Source organism: Helicoverpa zea, chromosome 17, assembly GCF_022581195.2.
Source record: "Helicoverpa zea isolate HzStark_Cry1AcR chromosome 17, ilHelZeax1.1, whole genome shotgun sequence".
Lineage (NCBI taxonomy): Eukaryota > Metazoa > Arthropoda > Insecta > Lepidoptera > Noctuidae > Helicoverpa > Helicoverpa zea.
The window spans coordinates 5,018,892-5,037,912 of NC_061468.1; positions in this window are offsets into that span (position 1 = coordinate 5,018,892).

Below are 19,021 nucleotides of genomic sequence, written 5' to 3' on the forward strand. Positions count from 1 at the left end.
TGTGTCTGCTCTTACAATGGGCGTTCGCACCGCCTACTCATTCACTTTGACTTGTGAGCAAACAAAACAATTATGGATTAAGCTTTTCGAATGAGCACTGCGAGCCTTCAGAGCATTTTTACGTATGTCAAGAATTGGCTGGAACCAATTGCTTTTCTTATCTCTGTCGCAATTCAGCTGGAAGAAAGGTATAGACAATTATACTATTTATACTAATTATTTCAAAAACTAGCCTTTCACAGAGTAGGATAAAATTATTAAGCGTAGGTAACTTCCTTAACCTCCACTTTATTACACTTCACTGCAATTATGTAGGTATAGTACTTACTGCAATAAAAGAGTCGTCTTAAAATCTTCATAAAGTGATAACACTTACTACTTAAAAACCCAATTTATTAGGTTAGCTATTGAGGATTTTTTCTGTAGTTATTTAAGGTCGAAAAGCTTCAAAAACTGCCTTGAAAGTTCAACGGCGCTGCAGGTGAAATAAACAAAAAAGTTTTCTTACACTCATGTTTCTATCCCGATACTGTATGATGATAAGTCTCAGTCAATGATTAATCGCCTCACCCTGCTCGGTTATAGCCACTCAAAAAAAGCAATTTGTTCTTTATTTTAGGAATGGCTGAGATTGTGGTCATGCTTTTTTTGCCCTATCAATTTATTGGTTGACGTTCGATCATGTCGTTTTTTTTGTGTTTGTCACAAATACACAGATTTTAGATTCGAATAGTTGTTTTGGAATTAAAAATATTCGTTGTCGGCTGTCGGTAACTTCTAGGAAAATCGATCGACGCTAATTTATTCGGAACACGAAATGCATACAACAAAAAATAAGGAAAGATTCAGACGATAAGTAGGTACTTATATTATGTTTTATGTCTTTATTTTTGTATTAAAACATCGTGATATTTAGGTAGGCTCCCACTAGATTGATCAATTTTATTACCTACACAGTTTTTCCATCGTTTGTATTGCTCCTGTACTTTAGAAACAGCAAGCCTAACACAACCCTTCGAAGGACAACAGAACAACATAGGTAAGTACATAAAAAATAGAACAATATCAAAAGCAGTCCACATTGTACAACAAACAATTCCTAGATCAAGTTATTTCCGTCTCAAGCGCCTTGTGAATAAGATAATCCGCTAGTTTCAACATTACTCAGATTACTCCACTGTTTGACTCCCACTTCACAAATATTTACACAGAGCTCTGTAAACTAAACTTATGCCTTCACAAAAATAACTTTACAATCTACTTTCACGAACAAAACTAAAAATATAATCTATTGCTATCAAAATAAGGTTCTAAGTTGAACGGCTTTGTCTATGGTAGGTGTAAAAAGGTTTCTTTACTTGCACAGGTTGACAGCTCCCGTTTTGGGAGTATTTCTTTGTTTTTCTCAGTAAGTCGCTAATCTGTATTTATTTTTTATGTTAGTTTAGTTGACGTTACTGATTCGAATATGCTACTTATCGTGAAGACATGATCGCTACTCCGTTTGCTTGCTACCGTTGAAGTTGCTACGTATAAGGATACCTCTAAAAATTAAATTTTATTTGTCTTGTTTTTCTGTGCTTCTACTTTAGACATTCATCGATTAATTTCATTCCTAATAATACCTAATAATTCTGCTATAATTGATGCTATTGCCCAATTGACCCATTATTTTATGCGCGTCACTGTTCATAACATCAATAGACATCAATTTATCAATTCCAATTATGAAATCAACTCACAAGCCAATACTCATCTCTGAGCATCTAATAAAAACGTACAAAGTACACATAAACTTTCTTCTTGAAGATTGAAAACGAAGAAATAAACATATTTATTTGTAACTGCAGGAACTCGACAGAAATAAATAAAGCCTTCGACAAAAAAACCTTACAAACCTTCGTAAAGCTTTCCTACAGAGAAAGAAAAAGAGAGATAGATAGACGTGGGTGTGTGTGAGAGAGGGATGGGTATAGTGGGACCACGTGACACCTGCCGACCGCCAAATGAAGATATCGCAGCTGGATGCGAGAGGATCATGGACAGGGTTCCTCAACATTTCTGTAACTGATGTTTTAATACAAAATTGAATTTTTTTTGTTTGATTTACTTGCCTTTTCTATAAATTCAAAATGAAAATAGGCTATAAAACAAAACTTTTTTATTTAAAAAAATAACAAAATGTCCAAAAGTACTCAGAATGTGTTTTCTTGGAAAGTTTTCACCTTTTTGTGCAACTACATAGGTAGGTATCTTATTCCGGATTTGTGACTTATTAATAAGCGTACCATATTAAACATACACCATATTATATTAATTTAAGCAGATCGTGCTTTAAGGCATTTCGACATATCAAGTTAAGGGTCACTTATTTAAGAAGGCTCACTTTAAAAATCAACCAGAGGTTGTGCATCTGCGCCTGAGCAACACGAAGACGTATACAGATGCTGCCACGGCTAAGGCTGCGGTGTTACCGGGACTTATAAAACGAACACAATAGCGCAGGATATTGCTTCAAATATATATATTCGTTTTTATTGTACGGACATTGTCGCTTCAGAACGATTTACTAGTACCTAGTTTTGAAGATGTTTCATAATCTTCAAGAAATATATTTTTGAAGTCATAGTGAAAGCTAGAATTACGGATTACTAGGAGCATAGAACATTAATTCTTATTTAAGTCTTAATCTGATACTGATACTAAAACGGACATACATAGGCGCGAATGGGTGTTAAAAGACTTCTTCGAAAAAAAATAGGTATACGAGCACCACATTTAAATCCACATTAAATTGTCAATAATAGGCATTGTTTAAAAAAAGCTGGTACCCCAACAAAATAATTTATTATAATATTTTACATCCTTTGGAAAAGACATCAACGACCTCAGAAACTCACACATGATTTTTCATAGTTAATTATTATGATTAATACACACTATTAAAATAACTGAATTATAGTCACTTATTCACTTAGAATATTTTTGAAAAAAAACATATCTATATATGTATATGTAATCGAGCCTAAGAAACCCATAGTAACAATTTATTGGTATGGCCAATCGACTATGGTTGTAAAAGGCATCCTACCATTTACTGGTATAAAATGATTAAGTTATCAAATTTTATTGGACTTTGCAGAGGAACTTATTATACTGTACATTTTATTGAAAGCTTAAACCTTATTATCTTGAATTCAGCCTTATACGCATAAGTTTAGAACTCAAAATCATTCAGATCATAGTCACGTCATATAATTAAAGAAAGCTACTATGAAATTGTCGTTTTATGGGTAACATAAATGTTGTTTTGCCGTCATTTATCGCTTCACCAGTTAATGAGCATAGTCATTAAAAAGTTTGTTCTTATGCGCTGAAAATAAAACTTCCTACATGTCTCCAAATACTTTAAACTTATAAGACGTTTCCGCTTAAACTTTTAACCAGTTGGTAATTTTGTATAAATAATAATTCCGTCGGAAAATAAAAAAATACCGACATTGACGAGATCTGGTCTGTATCACTTGGTATTTTTGGGAACTAACTTTCATCAGTAACTACTAAAAACTTATATTTCTAAATTGTTTATCAAACGTGTCACGTAGATGCAATGAGAACAAAAAAAAACAATTGAAAATCATTAAAAGTCAAGTAGTAGGTAAGTAGTAATAATTCAAGGAAGAAAATATCAAAGAAGGTCAAACCTGTTTACCAACAAATTAAATTATTTATGTTTCTACTCCTTAGTTAATGGACTAATTTATGAGGATATTTAATTTGCAGTTTATTACATGCAGACTTTTTTCTGCGCTAATACTGAACCGAAGAACTGGTCACCTTATTACTTGTCTATGGTTGTGCTGTAAGGTGAGGCCGATAGGGCTGAGCCAACTGAAGCGCCACTCTTTTGCCCGACTGCGCAGTGCAAAGGAGGTAATATGTTTATCAGCCCATGCGGGTTTGTAACTTTTTGACACTATTTAGACCAAACGCGTGTATTAATTTATCATCATGATTGCAAAAAATATGGAAAAATGAAAATGGCCGATTTTGGGTGTCCATCAGAATCGCTGTCACTCCTCATGTTTCCTCGAAAAACACATAGAGCGTTGCTACCTAATTGCTACCATTAGTACACACACTTCGCACAAGGGCTCGGCCGATCCTGGCCCAGCCCTTCTTCTTCTTCCTCCTGCCCTATTCCCAATTTTATTTGGGGTCAGCGCAATATGTCTTCCTCTTCCATTTCTGTCACTCGTCATACTGAAACTCACTCCCTTCCCATTTATGTCATCTTTCAGGCAATCCATCCATTTTTTCTTAGGCCAAGCCCTGGCCGATAGTAATTATTGCATACTTTGTCGCATAGGTAATAAGTGCATGGATACTTTAATGTCACTGTTTATTCACTGTACTCTTGGAGATAGTAAAAAATGCAAGTTATCATTTTTTAAGACAATGTCCAAGGTATTTACTACTAATAAGTACTAGCTGAAAAATGGCATTTTATTCTTTAAACATCCTTTTCTAGACACAGTTCATGATTGGTCGACTCTTTTGGATATTCTAAGAACCGAAGGGCATCTACCTACTTATTTCTCAGTAGCCACAGGCTCTACTCTCCTAAAGAAATCATCAGTAGTCGTAGAGACTACTTTAAATAAAAAAGAAAATGAAAAAATACAGCTTTATAATAATCTCGTATTTTCTTTTTCCTTCTCGCCGTGTCTATGTAGATAAGATGGCAATGGAACTGGTATTCGCTCGTTAGCGCGAATGAAGTTGTTACACGACACCTAGCGACTACTATATCACCTAGCTATTTAACTAAAACCTGCCCACGTAGAACATAATGGCTCACTTCTAAGAAATAGAGGGCTTATTAATAAATCCTGTTATAAGGCGTGTTAGGAATGTAGGTTTAGATTTGTTGTTTCAAGGCTTGTGATATGTAAAAGGCTAAAATTAAGAGAAATATACTTTTGTTTGCTCAAATTTCAGTTTCATACCTACCTAATTTAATAAAAGGTACCTATGAAATTGCCGTTCTGCGGTAATGGCCATTTCGAATCATAATATTTTTTGTTTGGCTAAGAATTGTAATTTCAAATTTATTTAAACTAATATTATCATACTGATAATAAAAGAACTAGGGTAGTACTTTTCTTCAGACATCAGCTTAACTTCAACATTAGCACAAATACATCCATCTAGTACCTCGATATACCTACGTAGGAAACGAGCCATTGATTGCTATTTCCTATTGAACTATAACACCACTATATTTTTTTTCCAAGGTATAAAATAAAGGTTTAAGTTCACCGAACTTACTAGCAAAAGCATTAACTACACAGCCACCTTAATGAGAAAGCTGGTCATTTTTTTTTCACCATAGAGGTCGCACGATAAGGCGGGAATTGCGACGACTTTAAGTTTAGAACGTGAACGAGTCGTTCGCGCCAATGAAGTTGTTATAGTCTGTGGCTCGCGCCTGCTTTTTGTTCTGAACCCTGTTTTTGTCAGCTAAGATCAGGTAAGGACGAGTGCAATTATACATGGTTGCTGAGGCTGGAAATTACAGCCGAGATATGTTGCCCAATTGTTGTTGTCGAGAAAATGTTAAGAGACAGAGACTAAGAATGCTATCCATTTTTGCACTCCCAATAATTATCAAAATATTTAGCAGTACCTATGTAGTCGTATACTTACTTTGTTACAAGGCTTTCTTCATACTTCAAAAATTAAAAGCCAAGTAGATGAACACGTACCTGTACCCTGTGTACAGCCATAGCTTTTTTGCGAGTAATTGAACCTCAATGTATCGAAACATGCTATTGCTCTCATATTATGATACTTAATTTCTTCCGCAACGGTTTATAGCCATCGGCCTCCTTGTAATAACTTCTTGGAATTAAACTACCTTGGTATATATACATTTTGAAAACGCGTGTGGATCACGTCTGATTTTTATGACTGCAGAGACCGAATCGTCAATTTGGAGCACAATTATTGGCACCATAACTAACCATGCAAAACAGCAATTATTCGTCCCAAAATTGTTCTTATCTTGTTTGACAAAAATATAATTTGGAAACCACATCCTAATTTTCTGGCAATAGTGATAGAATCTATATGATTGGAAACTGCTTAAAGAAATATATATGACTCCTAAATCTGACTCCCAAATCTCCCTGTTCTGAGGAGAGCGGCAGACAAGAACCTTTAATTTTAAACTTTCTTGGCAACTGAAAATCTTTCACTCTATAGAAGTGAAGCTGAGACAAAGTTTTCATGTTGGGCCCAAAAAGACAAACAAATGTACAGTCGTTACTCAAGCAATGTTCCTAGCACTAGAATTAGCATAGTCTGTAACAATTTATAGGTCTGTCAAGCAATAAATTCCTCCTGCATCTTCAATCAGCTAATTTATCATACGAAAGACAATAGACTGCAATGACGTATAGAACGCGTACATAATATGTCCCTCTATAAGGCATAGATACGTAGAAGTTTGCTTCAAAAAGGCCCCAATCCAAAAAATGTTTAATTAATTTATAGAATTCTTTGTCTTTGCTCTTTTGTCTTTATTTTTGCAGTTGGTTCATACTTTACCTTTTGGGTTTACACAAACAATAGACATCTTCATTTTTATTACTTTACAAAAGTTAAAAGAAAGAATACATGCTTAAATATGGAAACAGGAAAATTATAACAATGTAGACTCCAATGCTAATTTCGCAACAGTGTTGAATAAGTATGGTGGGTCTGAAAACGGCGCCTACACATGAGTTCATGGTTCAACTTATTCTTAACTTTGTAATTGAGTTGTGTATATTCTGCTGTGTGAAAGCAATTTGTTGCCTTATTAGTACTCAAGCTATAACTAACATTTCTGTGTGTTAGAATAATGTAATTCTGAAGATTTAAACTGCTCTTTAACGACGACTTAATGCCGAATACCAAATATGCTGTTTTACTACATCATTCTTAGAATTTATCTGACAAAAGCTTTTGATGACTGTTTTTATGTCACAAACCTCTTCAAAGCCGCTATATTTATTTAGAGCGATTTATATTCCTTAACTACTTAATACCTTAATCCAAATTCAAAGTGGGTGATAAACCCAAAAGCGGGAAAGTGTCTCCACACGACTGTGATGCGTGAACGACAAAAAGCCATCAAAACGAACAACAATCTACATATGAATTGGGGGTAACATCCGGCACACGTGTGGAGGTACCTACCTACCTACCTCATCTACCTACGTAGGTTGTGTCCACCCACACTTATCCCCTTTCGGTTAGGTGCAGGCGCCGCCAAGCTTCAACTTAAACATAGACGATTTAAACGCAATTGTATTTTAATTAGCCTTCAAGAGAATGTAGGCCTTATCCTTTTGGAACAATCAACGGTATAATTTTGTATACTAATTCAATGTGTAGCTATACGATAGTTGTGTTAATAAGTGCAATGATCCCACGAAGACATGTCTTGAAAACACCGCCTCGTAATCCTACATCGTTTCCTGAAAAGAGATGACTATGCCTAACTAGGTCTTCGATATTTATTGAACGGATGGTAGGCACCATTCCAATTCTGCTGCTACATAGTACGTTAGAGCAAGACATTTAAAAACTGATGCAACCTGGATTATGATGAAGGATACCTATAATTAAAAGATGCAATAAATGGAAGAAAATCTTACAGAATCAAGAACATAACTAAATATTATCCCAGACAGGCTACAAAGCATAGGCATTGTAAATGAAACAATAAGCACTAAAAAGCCAACCTTAAACCCTGCATAAGTATATAACAATGTTTAAAACAATAACAAAACACGAACGCGTTTATATTTTGTTGAATAAGTCATACGCGAAGTTTGGTTTCTGAGCGCAGTCTATAGGAAGCGTAAAAAAGGCTTGCCTCGAGCTAAGGCAGGAAGAAAATGATATACATTATGGTTGGAGGCAAGAGGTCTCTCCCCGCAAACCACGCTGCGCCCGCGCCGCGCCCAGCTCGACGAGTTAATCAGCCAGTCTACTACGGTGCTCAAAGTTGTATTTTAGGGGCATATTTTTGTGCAAGAATTGTGTGAATTATATTGTGATCAGAGGAATTTCTCTTGAAAAATAAGAAAAACCTTTTTGTGGGTTTGGCTGTTATAAAAATACTTCTTGTTCTCCGTTAACATAGAATTATGTATTTTCTTTTTCAGGTTACAAATGTGCAACTAGCTTAGCTTTTCATAAGGATCTGTATTAGGTATATTTGAAATAAATAATGTTACTTTGACTTTGGCTAAAAATCAACACTTTTCAAAGAATGTTTGTAGTTGATGAAGTTTGAGAAACGGTGCAGAATAATGGAACATAATGACTCTATCGGCGGCGGCGAGGCGGCCTGCGCTCGCGGTCCGGCCTTACCTTTTTCTACTACCAGTGAGTAAGTGCTTATTCTCGGAATAATGTGTGCCTGCCTCTCCAACATATCCAGACTTCTGAATAGTGCGCACGCAACACGTAGCCATGTTGCATACCTGCCGAGCAAGTCGGTGTTTTTATAACAACCGAAGTTGTTTATCGAATGCAATTACGTCCAACAGACTCGTCAAACATCACACCATCCAAAAAGAAGAATTAACCAATTTAACACGCTTACCAAAATTACCTAGAATAATCACGCACCTCACGGTCATTATAAGAACATTCAAGCAATTATCTAAACGTCAAATACAATAATACGAAGCAATCAAACACGTTACCGAACGACAGATCAAAGCTGAGCTTTTTTAATGAAGCCTTCAATAGGCGCGCGCGCATGCGGCTCCACAAAGACATGAGCAGCTTTGATGTTGCCGACGCGCCGTGCTGTGGCGACAGCGGAGGCGATGATGCCTTTATAAAAAAACCCAATGATTTATTCTGACTTTCCGACCATTGGGCCGTTTGACGAGACTATCAACGAGTGTATACTTCACCCGTGCAAGCGCATCCCCCGACTATAAATTATAATAAGCTTATGGCCGCAATCGCGACTTAATGGCTGAAGTTCGTTTAACTGCTCAAATCGAGGTGTAAAATTTATCGCTTTACTAATAAAATTTAAATGAGTGCCACAGATGCTGCTTCCTTCTCTGAAATCGTTAGCTAGTCATATAGTTCCAAGACAAAAAAAAAACATGTTATTCGATCACAACACACTAACTGCCCAGAAATCTACACAACTACGCACATTATAAAAAAACACCTTTTTTGTTTCATATAACAGCGTTCCTCTGATCTACAACCAGTCCTTGCACATTTTTTCCCTAATCATGTACCCAAGTCACAAGTCACTTAGCATTCAACTTAATTCTGTAAGTGTAAACAGAATTAATGTCAAAAGCTGTCTGCATGTTGCATTATAGTGTGACTGCGTAATGTCGAACGCGATTCATTGGCATGCATGAACACGCACCTTTGTATAACATAGCCACGCTTTACTTAAATCACTTGTGAAGGTTTACACTTTGTTTGGAATTTTGCAGATCACTACTTTTTAAACATTTTTAAGGCATATAATATTGTTGCTTATTGTCATGTCGGGATTTAATTTACTTGACATTATTATAATTATATTTTTTTTTATATAAAGCATGGTAATCTTTCTTTATTCTACATTAGCAATGGTAGTGTATGTATGCTTAGAAATAACCGATATTCTATTCTATTCACACACATTTGCAGAATAATTCAAATCTTCAAAGTTCAATTTTACTGAAAACTTCAACTTTGATGAATAAAGGTTTAACTAATTGATATTTCTCATATTCAACGATGATCAACTAAAAAAAAATATTCATAATTTATTGAGAAAACTCTGTATTTACATTCTTCTTTAAAGCTGTAACAACAGCTTCCAAATTCAACATGATAATCCCTAAGAACTTACCAGAATAGAAAACATGACCATTCTTCATCAGCACTGGCATACGCGTACCCACTCCACTCATTGTTAATTTTCTATTGTTATTAGTGATTCTCGGAAGGGTAACAAGAGTAATAACAACAAACTTCCAGTGGCCCCTTATCTCTACAATAATACAGACGCAAGTCCGTCTGTTTGTAAACTATCATCGGTATAAAGTGTACCATATTGCTTAGGTAGGACTGAGATAAGTGAGAGTTTAAGTAGAAAAATACTTATAGAAATATGAAACTCAGAGATAAATGTAATAACATACTTCATTGTTCACTTCAACTTCTCTGAAATCCCAACAAACAAAACACATCCTCGATTACAGCAAAAGTAATACTTAAGTACCCACTCAAAAAATGCTACCGAGGATTAGGTGCTTAACAAAAAATAAAGGTAAACTTGAAAACTGACAATGCTAAATACCCCATAATTAGGGATTGTTATACAAAAAGCTTTTGCAAGCAAATTGTCGGTCAGTTCCAAAATACAATAAATTCAGACGATATTCTAAGATTAGACGATAGTCTTTAGAAACCGGTGACTGATGTTGAAATAAGCAGGAAACGTACAATACTAATAACCGAGCTTTAGTGACAATAAAAAGCATAATATAAACCTCTTTTAGCCGACGGCGATGGTTTAGAAGTAACGCCGGTAGCGGATTCAGGTCGGAACCCTCAAGAACTTATTCAAAATTTATTGTTCGATGATTATAGCTGTGGAAATGACATAAACGAAATAAATTTTAAAAGTTTTATGATCAGGAAATATATTAGGTATTTTCTTTATGGTCGTTAAGTTATTCTTACGCAGGTATCTTGAGTATGTCCGTGAGTTACATAACGCCTGATCTGATAATTATTGTCTCTGAATATGAATCTACATCTAGCAGGCATGGTGCTGAATAAATGTGACTTTTCAGATTCTTCCTAGTATCAACAACGTGGAAGTTTATCTCGCTCTTTCCTAACTTTCTAATGCTGGTACAACCCTTTTGCCAAAGATAAAAAGTCAGTGCGCCATTTACTTCATACCTAGATTTACAAATAGCAATTATGAAGCAAGTAGGTACTTACTTGACTTCAACCTCATAAACAACAACACAATAAATGTCAAATGAACTCAATCTTTATGGAATGTGGAACCAAACAACTAAGAGCCACTTTCATCAATATGCTAATATCAAACAAACATGGTGATAATGACGAAACAAGCAACGAACTACATCCCAATCTATTATTCTTGTTTTTCGATTACACAGCTCTCACACTTGACATCCATATCTTAGAGGCGGCAACACTCCATCACGAACCCGTTATAATATAACCAAATAAAGAGGAACTCGTGATTTTAGTTTGAACAAGTACTTTGATACTTGTATCCTAAAGTAACTGAATGGTAACATTTACCTGAACTTCTTGCTTCCTCGTACATGGGCTTTCATCTCTTACGGCACATTAGGAACACTCTTTCCATTTGCAGTGTCTACATTTATCGGAGTCCTTTGGAAAATCGCAGGAATTTCACCTGTCATCATGACTGTACCTACAGGGCATAGTTCTTTACCTTCGTGCACATTGATTCATCTGGTCACGCAAGCGCTCTGGTTGCTAGTTTTACTGGTTCTAACTGTAGCTAATTAATAATTGCACTTGATCTCGAGTAGGTATGTTGTGTCCTGTTACCTGTTTTCATGACTTGAAGGAGTTTTGTTGTCATTTGTTTAAAATTTTGCTTCTTCTATTCTATTAGGTAGTAGTGCCTAAATAACTCTGCCATAAATCTTATAAATATAATTATTAAGTCAAACTGCGTTTTATCCAACAATCTTTCTCAGTTAACAATGAATTCAATGTCTTAATACAACACCTCATCATGGTGGGCTTCAGGCCGCACTGGGATCTATTGCGAATTTTCTTCAATCATCTAATCTTTTCGCAACTATTCTTTCAAAAGTTTCTTCAATCTTTCTCACTTACCACGATCAAAATTTACCGCTTTTAGCTATTTCGCTTGTTTACTATAATGTAAGCCACACCATTCGTAAGTATCACTTTTAGCCAGTAAAACGTAGCATTCCTGTTATGTAACGGTACAGCTATATAGTGTAGACTTGTAGAGGTAAGAACCCGGCTCAAATATTTATTGCGTCACTAAACGCTGAATGGATACTGTCGACTACGACAACTATGGCAAGTATCCACTGTGAAGAAATTGGTTTAAGGTGAGTTTCAACGTTTGACTCGCTCAGTAGAATTGGCAAAAACTTAAACCTAAGAAAATACACACTAAATACGTACTTACAGTCAAGCACTGGGTTTTCAAATTCAGGGGCTACCTGCTGTACAATACGCTATGTACACTGTGATGGAAAGGAATTTAAGGCTGAATCTGCCTTTGAAAAAGCTTTATATTCCTCACCAAACCACACGCTGGTGGTTTGGTTTGGTGGTACACTTCTTCTTCAGTAAATATGAATGACATGAACGCCACACACGCAGCTAACCTCTCGCAACAATGATGGAACTATTCGGCTGCGGCATAATTGCCGAGAGCATCATCAGCCATCATTACGTGTAACGAAGTCGAGTAATGTTTGGTGACTGACGACCACCCACTGATCTTACAATTGTTCATGGAACTAATCATTGAGACTAACATTTATTTTCCTTAAAAAATACAAACACCCGAATTGAGAACCTCCTCTTTTTGGGAAGTCGGTTAAAAGTGGATGTTGTAAAGCAGTTTTTTGAGTGACACTCGAAAAAAATACCGCTAAACTTTCATAAAACTAAGTACAAACTATATGTAAGAATGGGTATCTACCAATTTAAAATACCCTCAAAAGTTCCTGAACTTCACGTTTCAGTTTTTCAGAAAATATTGCATTGAAAATATTAAATACTAGCTTTTGCCCGCGGCTTCGCTCCCGTCAACTGACTTCTCTACTTTACCCTATTTTTTTTCATAAGAACCTTCTCCTGACAATAACAAACACAACAAAAAAAGAATTAGCCAAATTGGTCCAGGCGTTGTTGAGTTATGCGCTTACTAACACATTTTGCGATTCATTTTTATATTATAGAATAGCCGTTTTCCCGCGGTTTCACCCGCGTCCCGTGGGAGCTAATGCCCGCACCGGGATAAAATATATCCTATGTTACTCGCAGATAATATAGTTTTCTAATGGTGAAAGAATATTTAAAATCAGTCCAGTAGTTTTTGAGTTTATCCATTACAACCAAACAAACAAACAAACAACGTTTTCCTCTGTATAGTATTAGTATAGATGACTTAGTCTGATATTCGTAGAACTTTATATCAACTTCACAGAGCTAATTTTGCAAACGATGAGCAATAAGCTGTCAACGTGTGAGATAGATTAATTGGTATCACGGCGTACAAGCCACTTTATGTGTTGCAAGCTAATCTAAGAATATTCTATCTCGACTATGAGTAATATGCAAATTAATTAAAGTGAGCTAAAAATATATGGCCCAATTAAGCTTGTGGAATTATGCGTTGTCCTCGAACTTCATTGAAACATAGTCACTGGTGGTCTAAAGATATATTTTTAGCTGCTTTGTTGACATTCTATTGAGAAATGAAGACCTCCTGCATACTCCAGCAAATTAATATTTTTCGTTCGTATTTAGCGACACTGAAACGAGAAAATAAAACAGTATGGCTGGTCAGAAATTGACTGTAATGAAATTTTTAAAGCTGCAATAGTAGAAAGAGTATCCTTAGATGGAACTGCTTCAAACCACCACATGATAGCCGTGTTAGCTGCTTATCGAAACCTTTAAGAATAGGTGCAAGGATCACCAGTAGGTATGTTGTTGGAATAAAAATATTTTTTACGGCCTAAATTCACAACCTTCTTAACAGAAGAGAACTTTAAATATCTTCGTATTTGCACACGTAAGAATACATCATAAAAATTATTGAGTAAAACCGAAGGTAAAACGGTTTGTTTATGAAGAACTAACTACGTACTAACAATCTTTCCCCGTTAACAATAATTTCAGTGTCGTGTCTTCATTGTTTCATATTACACACATCGTTGGGGTGGGCTTCGGCCCACACTCGGGTCTATTGCGAATCTTCTAATTCACCTTCGATTGACCATTAAATTTACTATAGATTTTGCACACTAGACTGAAAGGACATCGAATTGGTCATTGAGCAGACTATTTCTACAAATCCCTGTGGAACTATCCACAGACACTATTGTAGGACTAAATTGTCTAAGTAAGTAATGCCCATAAATGGCGGACAGTTTCAAAACGTACGTTAGAAACGTGTGAAAGAATATATTTCAAGTCAATTGTATGAAAAGGCATGAAAACACGGAAATTGCTTTAGAACTCTCAACGTCGTCGTCTTTTGTTTGTTAGAGTTTTGTTTGATGTTATAGCATAGCTGTGTGTGGCAGTTCACAGTTAATTTCGACTAACCAATCCCATAAAAAAATATTTATTACTTAATTTATTTTTATTCTCGCTTAGCACAACTTAATTAAAATTTGCGACTGTTGAATATTAACAGATTTTACTAAATTGTGTATTATACTTACGTACACTATCAGTATGAACGTGTTAACTTGCAATTTTAAAATCATGGGTCATTACGAATCTGGATTGAAATTGTATACAATCCTTAGAGACACACATCTTGGACAGGGTCCTCATTCAAACAATTAGTCAGTCAGCAATTTCTTCAATTCGTTTTATATAGTAAATTGCCTTTGCCTTAAAAACGTCCAAAATTTGCACCAAAATACGCGCTTCACAGAATCTAGATTTGCATCCTAATACAACATTGTGTCAACACATTCATAGAGTCCACAGGACACACAATAAAGCTATTACATACGACAGTCGTTCCCATGGTTACAGGAAGCCGTAAAATGTGGATGCTGGACTGTGAAGGAAACGACAAAATAATTGAGATTACAAGATAAACACGCCAAACTTGTTTTAACGTAAGTAAACGATTTTTTTTTATTAATTCATGCGTAGCTTTATGATATAAGCAAAAAAAAATATTATCAAGCATTTAATTAGGCACCTATGTCATATTTTTCCTGTTTAATTGTATCATGTGACACAACGGAATATTTCAATAATGATGGTAGGTATGTATTTTATTTACTAGGTATTGAGTAATGATCTTTACTATAAGACGATTTTAATTAAGCCTGAGTCATCCAAAGCAATCAGAGGATGTGGTAATCTTAATTAAGCATTTTAATTATTCCTCAAGTTCATCAAATGACATAAGTACGTATCTAGTCATTCAAATTGTTTAAAAGTTCATGAAAGCGCATTTTACATCTACCTACGAGCAATTTTTGTTTATGTATTTATTAACCGGCTCTCTAGCTAGCTCATCAAAATACCTCGGTAAAAGTGATTTCTCTTCATATTTCAATATTCTAAACTCCACTTAAGTTAAGCTCCAAAAGTTTAACATGAAACTCGATTAAGCTTATCGCTTAATACTTTTCCATCCCAAGTTATGAACATCTAAACATGTAAACGTCGTGTCGTGCATTGCGCAAGAGACGCGGATTAGAGGCGTGGAGCGTCGTGCGCGCGCGCACGCTAGCGCGGTGGTCCGCCGACGACGACTTCATTGCACCACATTTTAATCTCGCTGATGATTCACTGCCTCCTAAAAACTTTGATAGACACACTGTTATTATTACAGAAAAATAAACAAATAATTTAGTTCATAATTGCACCCATAAATTGATGTTTTAATTGCTTACAATGATTCTAGCTACTTTAAAGATCTAAATTATTACTCATCTCCTTACGCACCTTGATATTCTGGTTAAACTTTTTATAAGAGGAGGATATAACCAATATACCCGAAAATAATTGAGTATTACCATATAGGTATAATTACAATTTTTTCACCAGTAATCTCCTGACCATGATGAAGCAATTACTTTAAATTACATATCGACATTAATTTATTATTACTATGATGATGACCATAAATAGTTTGCTGATTAAGTTGTTGTTGGAAACGCATTAAATAAAACTGCGGTTTTCTAAAGAAACGTAGATAACGGATGCCGTGACCGACAGATCTACGGAGCCAATTTAGGAATTCCGGCGGGCAACCTAATCATTATATTTCATAGAACACGAACAATTTCGGTTAGTTTTTTGTCTACCGCGTTTCGTTCTACACAAATGGTCAACTTTACTTGAAGTGGTAATAATTAGGGGTACATAAGTCGTACGTGGAAGGCTTGCTACATGTAATTGGGACCACCCGCGGAGCCCTGGGGCCGCGCTGCCGGCTCGCCGGGTAAAACAATGCATTATGCGAATTTAGAGCGCGCTCTGATTAGATAATATCGTCATAACCAATAACTGTTTCTTTTGAACTGCAATTGAGCAATTTTCAGCGGTCTCCAGCCATGCAGCTGCAGACTGGATTGAATTTCTTTTAAATCAGCATTTATTACAATGTTAGCATTTTTTTGTGATACTGATGCATGGTTCAGTTAGAAGGACGGAAACTCTACATGTATTTTACGAGTCTACCAAAACCAAAGGAAAACCTTTCCAGGTTCTCCTATGCTTCAGTTTAGGACATTGGTCCTTTAAGAACATCATTTCTTTCACAAAGAGCACGCAAATAGGAGCAGTTGTATGCAAGTACGAAGCTATAATCTAGTTCTAGTTCTCTAACGAACAACATGCAGGCAATGTAGGAAGTATCCTATAAAATACATAACCGTCTTTCCATTTCACACCACATGTTCCTAATTACATGTTTTCGAACACATTTCTACACGCAGCACCTGTATAAAAAGTATGGTGACCACAAAACCGCAGTCTGTCCAACTTTGAGCCGCGCTTGACTTTGGTAAGGTAATTGACTTGAAACGAAATAACCGCAACACACAAAAAAAATATCGGGAATATTGCTTCGAATGACTTGAAATTAGGAAATGCAAAAAAGGTATTACTGGAACAGCGCCCTTAACTCGCTCATATAAGCAGACGAAAAAACGTACCTCTATTAAATAAGTAGATAGGTATCTATACTTGCTTAGTAAAAAACAGAGTAGGTAGGCACATACTTGTACTTCTGCAAAAAAATCAGGAAAAGCGAATAAGGTGCAGTAATTTGCCATTGCAAACTCTGAATATTTTCTTCAAATATTTAAAACAATATTTGCCTTTGCCATAATACTTTTATGTATAATATTATGTTGCTTTTTGGAAATGGGATCTACCTAACACGACAATCATGGCACGTAGATGACAATTCACACTAGGTGGTATACTTACAACCGGCGTTGTCCATAAGTTCGTAGGTGGCAACTAAATGATACCTACATGCAATGAGTTTTTAATTATGTTACCTCAATAATGATGACAACGTTGTGTAGCGTAGGAGTGGACCACCCAACCTCCTGTAGGTGTTGTTAACGGCAAAAATAAACCCAATAAATAACATTTCTGAACTAGTTTGCTATGTAAAAATCTTGTTTTTGTGAAGATTTTTGGTGTCCAATTAGGTAAGCTAATCAGTTGATTAAAATACTTCCAAAAAGCGAGATTTAAATTCAGATTTTAGAACAGATCAATTGTTGCCCAGTTTTACCTGCAAATGCAATAGATAATGTATAATTTAAGGTAATTGAGTAAGTAGATACGTGAGATCAAAGCTTACCTAAATTCACAAAGTGCTATGATCAAAAACCTCACTAATTAAGTTCAGCCGCTTCTGTAGCAAAATTCTTCCTTACTCCGCCACATTTTCACACGCTTCTCAAAGCAACGGACGTAGCTCTCAGGATATGCGCCGTCGAGTGCTAATCCTCGAGCACCTCTCAACGGTCCCTGAGTTAAGTGGCTCCGTGGTTCCGTGGCTACACGGCTCCATGGCTCAGTGGCTCTTACTCCTAAGTACGCGAACGTGATCTTTTCGCGAGAACGGATTTGCGAACCCTGGGAAAGGAAGTGCTGAGTTGCGTAACACGGTTGGGGGTAAATGCAAAAAATGTTTCCGCTGCTTATTAAGGAATTTGGTACTTTAGTCCACTAGGGAGGTACTTAAAATCATAAAATCCCAGGTGGTGTTTTCATTACATGATCGTGGAAAAAAGGTCTTAAGTAAATCTTCATTCAAGATTATTCCTTCCTCTTCCTCTGTGCGAGAAAATTCTTATGAAGAAGGAAATAATGCTTCAATGTTCAGCATGTTCTGCGTGAGCACTATGTACTACCACTAGGTACTAGGTATTGTTATTATTTACTTATTTTTTGATTATATTTTTGTATCTATAAGCTTCGAGGTTTTATTTCTGATTAAACTAATATTTCCTAAGGAGCCTCTTACCGTAGCAATACTACGCGATATAGTACACATAAGCCTCCATTTACTAAATGGGAAATTATCATTTGGATTTTCCTGTTTTTCACGGATTTAGATCAGGCTTTAAGTACTAATCCTTTACCTTGTCTTAAAGCTAGGTGACAAATAATTAAATTATTTCTTAGGACTCACCAGCTATTGACTAAATCAAATTAAATATTTGTTCCGATTAGACCAGCTGCACGCATAGCCTATATTATTATTTGGGAATATATGCCGAAAGAATCTGTTTTCCATTCAAGTACTTACATACAGTGATACAATGTAGATAATGCCGACACCGTTTCTTTTGACCCGCAGTGTAAACATGTTGTCAAGTACATAGATAGAAAGCAACATCTGCCCAGGTTAGCTGTACTTAGTAGCAAGTAGTAGTACTTATAGTTCGGCCATTCAGAGAATGCGTTCCTGACACGTCGCGATTGAACTGACGACGTAACTACATTCATTGATTATTGATATAATAATGTTGTTTTAATGCTCCTCAATTGTTAAAACGGTAAACAACCAGCAAAAATATTTTTATCGTAACTGCAACGCCATTGCAAAGTTACGTCGTCAGTTCAATCGCGACGTGTCAGGAACGCATTCTCTGAATGGCCGAACTATAGTTACGTTACAGTAGTATCGTATAAGGGCTGCTAATGCTAA